Genomic DNA, 10,167 nt, shown 5'->3' with positions numbered 1-10,167 from the left:
AAGGAGCAATGGCTGTCCCCCCTACTCACAGCTGCATAGGGTCTGAGCAGCACTGGCACAAACCTAGAACCCAGGTGATGTTTTCAACATGATGTGTCTCACTTCTTCCTGGTTATGTCACATAAATCGCATCAACATTCAAGGCTCCATGCAGCATCCTTCCTTATGAAAATGTGATCATATGAGCTAAACATTTTTTACACAAAGTAAGTAAGTTCTTGTACAACATTTCTTGACAGGGCTAAGCCTGGTCCAACAAATGAGATTGTGGTGTTGTCAGCTAGGCCCAAGGAGAGAAGATTGGCTGAAGGGATTAGGTAATCTGTAGAAATGGGCAGTATATATTATTCCGGAAGTTGTAATTAACGTTCCATCATATAGCCCATTAAACAAAGTTCATGGCAGTAAAAACTCCTCAGGGTTTCAAAAAACATAAAACCAAAAAGTATTTCCAAACAATAACAGTCAGAAATCCATAGGGTCTAGGGGGCAACAGAGAACAAGTCAGGGAAACTCAAATCCAAAAACTGAACCATGAACAAACAAAAAACAGCAACTTAAATACAACTCTGAAAACGAGGAACAGGTGAAATGAATAACGACGAACAAGCATGGGAAACACAGGGAGAACACAATGGCGACATCTAGTGAACAAAGTAAAGCATTACAAGACCAAAACTCTTGACAGTATTTAGTTCAACCATACTTAGATAGTTACCATAAAATTAACCATGGTTACTACAATAGGGTTACTATGTGGATACTGCAGTGTTACTGTAGTAAAACCCATGGTTAATTTTATCCAAACCATGGTTTTCTCTAAATGGTTACCACAGTCGTGGTTACAACAATGTTATTGTAGTAAAACTATAACAGAGCATTACCAATGTTCTAACAACTTTTAATTGAATTTAATTTGTAACAAATGCCACACAACCCCATTATAATAAAATGTCTCTTTTAGATTTGTTTTTTATTTGGTGTGAATTAACTCCAGAAGCAGAGTCTCTGTTTTTCTATCATTACTTTCAGTGACTGCTTCTTCCAGGATTTATGCTTGTTTTGTAATAATTTTTTTTTTTATTAATTCTATATACATACATATAGGCCTATACAAGAGCAAAACAAGAAAAATATACATATATAAATGGAAACATTTAAACCCCACCCTATCCCCCAACAAACACCCCTGTGGTTACATAAAAGTATATACAGATGATTATAGACACACATAACAATAAATAACAGCTGCTAATTGTTCCAGGGCTAGACAGAACAACCCTGCCGGGTGACCTTATCCAAAGTCAAATAGTAAGAAATTAGTAAATGTTTTAGTAGGACTATCGCCGCTACCGGGTAGGCCTATCTATAAAGTAACTTATTCCAACCAATAAAAAGTACTCCCAAACCCATACATTTCCAAAAACGTCTACAATATCAAACGCCTTTTGCAACATATCAAGTGAGATGGCAGCGACCGGAGTCTGAACATTCGACACTGACCACATGATATTGATAAGAAGTCTGAATGTTATCAGAAGAGCTACGGCCCAAATAAACCCCACCTGATATATATGTATAAGTGATGTCATAACTTTATTTAATCGTTAGCCAGAATTTTGGACAACATTTTTACATCTACTGGATCAGGGAAATTGGATGGTAGCTTTTACACTCGCTTGGATCTTTGTCCTTTTAATAATCAGACTGATGTGGGCTTGTGTCATGGTTGGCAGAAGCTTTCCATTCTTTTAATGATTCCGTATAAACAAAAGTGTCGCCAGATCTGTATGGGGGTGTGCGATATTGACAAAAAATCTCGATATTTTCTGAGATTTTGCCGATAACGATAAACAGACGATATTATGCATCCTTCAAACAAAAAAAAATTGTTTAAGGCTTATATTGTACTAGTTCCCTCTTACAACATATTAATAGCATAACATGATAATATTGATTGTTGATATTATTAATAAAATCAAAAAACTTTATAAAAGACATCCTTTGTGTGAGCATGTAGATATTTTGCGGTCTTCCGTAGTATTTATTCTCAAACTGGACGGGAACTTCAGTGTAAAAGTGATCTTCCGTCAATCCAAAAGTTTCCAAAAGTTTCTTTAAGGAAGAGTGTTCTTCACAAAACAAACTCTGCCTGCTAGGCGGAGCCAACAAAAGAAACAAAAATGACACCAAAAGCCAGAGTAAGTACAGCGAGTCGACCCACTCACACGAGAAACACCCTGTGGTTTACACACCCATTGATTCTATAAAAGACAGCGCCTGTTTCGGACATGTAAATACTTTACAACCATCCTTTGCTTCTATTCTCAGCTTGGCCGGAAACATCAATGCAAAAGCGATCTTACGTTGATGCAAGTGTTTCTTGCATTCCCTGAACTGATCGCGTATCTCTCCTTTCGAACTCGCAAAGTCCGGGAAAAGAAAATATTATAATTCTTCCAAGAAAGCTTTCCTTTGCTCCTCTCCTGGCGCAACACAAGATCTTTATTGGATGATCTCAGAAATTTGGCCAGGATTGAACAGGGCCTTTCTCCCTCAGCAGATCTCCAGGCTGGATCTCTGTGAGCTCGCTCGATTTCCAGCTTGTGGCCTGTTATATTGAGCAAACTTGGGAAAAGCTTGTCTAGGAATTTCACCATATCTCTGCCTTCCTCATGCTCAGGAATTCCAACAATTCGTACGTTATTCCTGCTGCTTCTATTCTCAAAATTTTCAAGCTTTTCAAGATTATGTTCCAAATCAACTTTGGTCGTGGATTAGCGGATAATTCCCTCTCTGATGACTCCAGATATTCGATTTGTTTCTCAACATCTGCCACTCTTGTAACTAACTCAGAGAATTGTATTTCCATCGCCGTAATCGATCGACGTATTACAGCGAAATCCTCCATCAGCAAGAACCTTCGTCGGCATCACCGACATGTTGACACTGGATCTCCTCCACCGCTGCGGCATCTAAATCCCCGGTCTGTAGGCCTGAACATGTAAGTGTCTTTTAATGTCTTCTGTTTGCTTATAAATTAAGCGATTGAGCAGTGTGACGTTGACTTGATGTTCATTTCAGTCCCGAAATACGAAAATAGCCTGAAAATAAATCCCTAAATTAACCCTTTGCTCTTGAAATAAAAATTTTTTAAAAACGAATGTTGACATTCTTTGCCCTTGTGTGCAAGACATATATACCTATTAACATCTAAAAAAATATATTATAATAAGTTGTGGTGTTTCAAGACCCTTTAAATATTGATCTGTTTCTAACCAACACTTATCATATCCCTTCTGAAGATATAGATTTAACCATTGAAGTCAAATGGATTACATATTATGCTGCTTTTATGTGCTTTTTGGAGCTTCAGAATTTTGAGAAAGAAAGTCATACACTTCTGTGATGGCTTGAGCGTGAGTAAGTGATGAGAGTATTTTCATTTTTGGGTGAACAAAAATGACACAAAAACACTAAACTTCCACTCTGTTTAGTCTCACTAACAAAATTCAGCACTTCCCTTACTTCATAATCAGGGCCATTGTTGGGAAGTGACCAACGGGAACATTGTTCCAGGCCTTTTGACAAGGAAGGCCATTGAGGTCCTCTATCAGATAGACTACTCAGAGAGTGTGGGAGAAGGGGGCCCACTTATAAAAAGTTTTGTCCCAGGCCCCAAGAATTTAAGTACTGGTCCTGGTTTAGATGTCACATCTGATACTTGTTCTACATTATAAACAGTTATTCTTGCTTTTGGCTTGGTACTCAATTTGCTACCTGCTTTGGTTATAAATCATATGCTGGGAAAGTTTTAGAACAAATTGTTCATGCTACTGTATACAAGTTCCATTGTTCTCATTAATTCCAGATTTGAGTGTTTGATTGAGAGTCTGAAGAAACTAAAGATGAGGCGAGAACATGTCTTCCCAAGAAAAAACAGAGGGATGGCCTTGTTAGAGTAAGAGGATAGGTGGCAAGAAGGAAAAGTTGGTTTCCACAAACCTCATGTGCACAAGTAATAACAGTTTCAGACATTTGGTCACCAGCGCTATATGTAATCATGCATAGTCACACATTTGCAATCTGCTGAGATGTGTGTCTACTCTATCGCTTTATTATTTAGAGATCATCCTGTGCCACTTATGAATGAATAATGTTTATTTTGAATTATTCATAAATGTGAAGTAGAACGCAGTTTGCTCTAACTCGTTTCTTCTTTCTTATTGTTTTACTTTGAATCTCTCTTTTTCATTTAACCCCGTTTACTTGATTTCTTTTTCTTGTACCTTTTGTTAGGTTGCTGGAAACCAACTTCAAAAAATCGAGACAAAAGACAAAATTGTATAAGAGTGTTCCATTCTTCTTCCCACTATGCGGAAAAGCTGTAGGCATGAAATGGTATAAGATCAAAAGTCCATTATAAGAAATAATATTGAAAATCATTCTAGTACTACTAAACATTTCCATCATGTTTTCGTAGGTTGGCTGACATGGGTCATATGGTTGTTGATCTTTGAAGACCAAAGTCTTGCTTACAATGAAGAACCAGTACCAGCTATTCCTGGAGCGAAGGTGTTCAAGGTATTTGGAGGTCTGCTTTTGGTACCCACAGTGGACACAAACCAGTGATGAAAGAAGCTAAAGGGGATTACAGTTCCTATAAATAATTGTGACGAGGAGGAGGGTGCATGGCCAGTGATGAATCAGCTGATCATCATGAGGACGAGATAAGGGGAGCCGGAGACGCCAGTTCAGAGAGAGAGAGAGACACACACGCAGTGGCGTTGCATGTGTGTCCTTGTGTTTATGTTTGTGTTATGTTGAGTTTCTAATTAAACTTTACATGTACTGTGCAGCCGGTTCTCGCCTACTCCTTGCCCGTCCTTATACTGTTACAATCATACAACGAGTTACTAGTTGTATTGATAGAATGGCATTTGGCGTGTGGCTTAATGGGTGCCTTAGATTATTTTCAGATGAAATCCTCTCAGTGTAGTACTTCAGCTTTCTTTAATGGAAGTAGACAGCTTTATGGTTCTGTGTGAGTTACATGTGACGCCCACTGAACTAATGCATTTCCCTTGTTCTCAGAGTGCAGATAGAAAGATCTCATCTATCAGTGTGATTTATACAAGTTCTCCAGGTGCGTGCTTCACGTTCTAATTTTAGTTGATTAAACATGTCACTTGAAGCACATTTAAATTCCCCCAACCCCTCTCCCTCTCTTTTTGTTCTCAGTCCAAAACACAGTGACATTGCCGGAAAGTTGGGAGGAATTTGGGATAGAGGAGCACTGGTGGCTATAAACCCATGTGACAGGACAAAGTAAGTAATAAATACAGTACAGGGTGTACTTTTATTTTAAAGGTATTGTATTATATAATACACATAAATCATACACCCCTGCTCTTAATCTTTATTTAAATACATGCCTTCTTCATTTTTAAGGTATGCTACTCTCCTTGTTTGCTTAATGGACAGCGACTGCAGATATCTTGTGAACACATTGGAATATGATCCTGAGCTGTATAAAGGTAACATTTGGAAAGAAAGGCAAATTGAATGAGTAATTATTTTCATTGTAAAGCATTTGCGTTATTTGTGCAATGTTTGATGATTTCCGTTGCCACATACAGGTCCACCATTTTTTGTATCTGAAAGATGTAAAACAATTTATTTGGTGAGTTTTGGTTACTCCTCTGAAACACATCAACATAACCATTTCAATTACTATTTGTTACTGTAAAACAATTTGATGTTGCTATGTTATTAAAAGTTAACTGCAAGTTAATGGAGCAAGGAGTTCCTGAGAAATGTTGTTTCTTCTTTTTTCCAGTAATTATTACAATGAGTGTGTCATACCAGGAGGGGCCTATGACATTGAACTGCTACAGTGTGTAGATAGCTTTGAGGAGAAACACAAAACATGGAGACTGGAATCAATGACAGAGAAAGTGTACCTCCTCACTCCAAAAGACCAATGATTAATTAGTTATCACCAAACGAAACAATGGCAGTTGTTGGTCTAGTGGTTGGGACATTGTATGCCTAGCTGAATAACAGCTGCCTCCATATTACCCCTCTTCGTTTTAGATTTAAGGATCATAAAAATTAACGATCAAATGCAATAAATAATTTGGTAAACCAGTATAAACAATAGTTAGCTGTATAAAGCCAATTACAAAATGCTTTCCATTCACCCATTTTTTATTTTTATTTTTTGTCAAATTTGGTAATTACTGTAATACTTGATTTGATCATTTAAAAACTCAATGTAAAAACATTAAATAAAGTATGCTGATTTTTTATTGATGTTGTGTATTTCAAAACTGGACCAGAGGCATTTTGTTTCCTGCACTACACATACTTTCTCAGTTTGACCACAAGAGGGCAGTAGTTCAGAAGGAAAGACAAACCCCTGCACGTCGTTTTCCCGAGCTTTCTAACAAATTTAAAATAAGTATTAATCCGGAATTCCGTTTTTTCCTACATAACATATGACCCTTGTGAATCATGTTTTAATTAATTATATCTCAACAGGGTAAATATGTTATCGACAGTGATCTGTCCTCTGCAATCTCGATAATAAGCACTTTTCACCCAAACGAGTGTCATTCAACATTCCCTTTTATGGTTTGGCGCCACTACTGCTGCGTCATGCACACGTTGGATGCTACTTCATACTAAATCTAAATAAATAAAAGCTTATGGTTGGATTTAAAACGAGTTGGAACCGTTGCCACAGTAATTGGCGGGATGAAAATAGATATTTAGCATTACGAATGTGATAGCCTAATCAAAACGTGACGTTTAACTTCATATATAAAGTACTTAGGTTGCCAGTAGCCTATATCAAACCAGTATGTATAAGCATAAACCCCTACTGATAGTATAATGACATTAAAAATGTTTTAAGTCTAGATTAGTTTTTTTCCCGTTTAAATCGTGAAATGAACTTGCTTTATGACGTAAATAATATTGGACATGAGAGGCCCCACAGACTCTAGGCCTATAAAAACTCTTAAATGCACAATCCAGAAATAATTATAACAACTGAATGTAGAAGAGTTGGCCAAGAACATGGAATGTTTAGTTTTTAATAAAAGTCATTTTCACATTAATGGGGAATATCTCAGCTCTGTAGGTCCATAAAATACAAGTGAATGGGGTCCAAAACTTTGAAGCTACAAAAAGCACATAAAGGTAGAATAAAAGCAATCCATATGACTCCCATGGTTTAATCCCACGATTTGAAGGGTGCCAGAGCTTGTCAGAGGAGATGTAGAGATTGATGATAAATTCATCAAGTAAAATCAAAAGATACATTAGTCCAGTTTAATAGACTAGCATTATGTTGTTATAATACAATTAAATGCTTTGAATGTATATCATGCGAGAGCGCATCCATGATATGCCGGTTGCCCCCGCGTACTTGGACGTGGTTTCTACGTTTTGTCAGAGAGGGGGGCTTGCTGTTTAAGACTTTGAAACCCCCTGGTTTAAGTTAGAATTGAAGCAATCTAAACGGTTTTGGGTGAGAACCGACCAAAATAGAAATTCCTTTTCATTGTGCATCTTGCATTGCAGCCTCTAGGCACAATCATGATTTCAAGCTCAAGTTGACAAAATGAGTGAGTGAATTCAGACGCTGACGTACAGAGAGCATTGGAGAGAGGGCTAGAGCTGTTGCAGAGATAACTCCGTCTTATATGTTCTTTTTGCTTACATGTTGGATAATAGTAGTCCTAATAACAACAACAATAATGCTTGTCATTCTTATAAAATTGTATGTATTCAATAAATCTTCAATCTGTTTGTCATGTTTAATATACAGTGCATTGAAAAAATATTCAGCCCCCAAACATTAACACAAATTATTTGTACAATCTGAGATTGAGTAATTGAACTGGTTGTTTTTTATTATTTGTGAATCACTGGACTCTGCAACACTGCACACCCCTTAATGCAATTAAGCATTAAATAATAATAATAATAATAATATATAGTACAAAAGTATTCATCCACCTACTTTAATACTTGGTTGAACAACCTTTTGCCTTTATTACAGCCATCATTCTTTTTGGATAAGTCTCTATCAGCTTTGCACAATGTGATGGAGCAATATTACCCCATTCCTCCTTGCAAAATTGCTCTAGGCAGAGTGGCTGTAGTTCCAAATTTCATCCACTTCAGTATGATTGACCTCACTGAGCTCTGAGGTATGTTTGGTGCCTTTGAAATGGCCTTGAATCATTCCCCCGATTTGTGATTATCCACAGTTATATCCCTCATTTGTTTTGAATGCTCTTTTGTCTTAATTTTTGTTTATTCAAAGGAAAATCCAACCATACCATTTGATCTTATAGAGAGGGAAGATATTTATGCTTATGAAGTAAATGAAAGCAGCTCATCCACTATTTTTCCATAATGTAGACTAGTGCAACAAAAATAGACTAGTGTTTATAAGATAATATCTTGCACCTGAGCATGGTTAACTTAGTAATTACAAAGGGCATGAATACTTTTTTATTCTCAAAATTTTAGTTTTAGGTTTTATTTTCGGTCTCTCTCCCATCACGCTCTCTCTCCCAGCACATCAGTCCTCCCATCGGTGGAATATGAGCAAGATAGTGTCACGAGAGTACATCGACTGTACACAGAGTGCATTGTTGGTAAGAATGAGTGAATGGGGGGGTGAGATATTCACTCAGAATTCGGACACCACTACAAAATGGCCGACACCCAAAATAATGCACGATAAAGTGGATAGGGGACGATTTCAGACACAGCTAAGATGTACAGTGAAAAAGGAGTTATATTTTGGTCTGTTCTCACCAAAAATTGGTTAAATCGCTTCAGAAGACATGGATGAAACCAATGTAGTCTTCTGCATAACTTTTAAGCTACCTTTATGTGCTTTTCTGTTTCCTTCAAAGTTTTGTGCATCATTCACATGCATTGTATAGACCTACAGAGCTGAGATAATCTTCTGAAAATCTTTGTTTGTGTTCTGCAGAAGAAAGTCAAATACTTCTGGGATGGCATGAGGGTGAGTACATGATCTGAGAATTTTCATTTTTGGGGAACTATTCCTTTAAGAACAATTGTGAAAGTAGCACTTGCTTGATGAAAACCATTCAAACTGCTTTGAAACCTGCAGACTTTGACCGGATGTGTGCAGAATGCACTGAGCAGCAAGGCATTATGAGACGATCAACCGGATCATATTAAAATAAAAATCGCAAAGCTTGTCAAAATGATCTCTTCGGACCCTTACCAGATGTTGGTCATGGATTTCATAACTTCTACACTCTGTTTGGGTGGTTTTATGTTGATCAAAATCTACATGTTAGTCAAGAATTAATTTAACAAAACATGGAATAAACTTAATATTTTGTCTGCAAACTTTTATTGTTCTGGTACATTTCTGGGAACTGGAAAAGATATGAAGTGTGAGTGTGTGGTTTTTGTTGGAGGGGTGGGGGTATTTTGGGGTTGTTCACTGTGCTACAGTCTTTGCTTGATATATCTTCCTGCTTAACCGATCACATGCCTGATTCATGTTTTGAATTTCATTACTGGACCAGAGGCTGTACATATACTGTGAATGAAGAGTTTTCTGTATGACCTCTAGAGGAGAGTTGATTGAAAATTAAGATATTGGCAATTAGACAAAACCCTACAAGTTTTCCCAAAACTGCTTGAAACAAGCTTCGAAATATGTATAGCATACAATGGGGCTAAAGCCCCCTGGGTTAAAAGGCACATTTGATTTTATTTCCCAAAACGGCAACAAAAACTACCACACTAATTTCCTTAACAGCTGTTTGTCACTATGCACTGCAGAATATTCCTGATCCATGAGAAAATTGCATACAATATCTAAGGTGCACTCAGTAATTTTTTGAGGATGTCGTCTTGAACTTACACTGACACCTAGTGGTGTGGATGCAGCATAATTCAAACATGGTAGTTTTCTATTTCCAGTGCCATTGTAGAACTGTACTATTCACAGTAAGTCATGATTAATTTAATTAATTAACGAAAGTGTCAGATAACAGGGCGGTTACTGAGATTAATGGTGCGCTCACGTCATGTCGTAATTAATGTAATTGCCGTTCGCGTCCTCAGACCTCTTAAGTTATTTGTTTCTATTGCAACTCT

At 37.2% G+C, this 10,167-nt stretch overlaps 1 long non-coding RNA gene across 3 annotated transcripts; it reads left to right on the top strand.

Annotated features, from left to right (window-relative positions):
• Window positions 1–1,022: 1,022 nt before the first annotated feature.
• LOC127620125 (uncharacterized) lies at window positions 1,023–6,376 on the top strand. 3 transcript variants are annotated; one of them, XR_007967671.1, is made up of 7 exons: window positions 1,023–4,401; window positions 4,484–4,584; window positions 5,095–5,146; window positions 5,242–5,328; window positions 5,452–5,537; window positions 5,640–5,683; window positions 5,840–6,376. It is a non-coding gene; the product is annotated as an uncharacterized LOC127620125 (long non-coding RNA). The 3 variants fall into 3 exon arrangements; XR_007967672.1 differs by having other exon boundaries at window positions 4,484–4,793; XR_007967670.1 differs by having other exon boundaries at window positions 4,484–5,146.
• The last annotated feature ends 3,791 nt before the right edge of the window (window positions 6,377–10,167 follow it).

Source organism: Xyrauchen texanus, chromosome 26 (genome assembly GCF_025860055.1).
Source record: "Xyrauchen texanus isolate HMW12.3.18 chromosome 26, RBS_HiC_50CHRs, whole genome shotgun sequence".
Classification (NCBI taxonomy): Eukaryota; Metazoa; Chordata; class Actinopteri; order Cypriniformes; family Catostomidae; genus Xyrauchen; species Xyrauchen texanus.
Note: the sequence above shows the minus strand (reverse complement) of the source record. Positions and strands in the feature narration are given on the sequence as shown.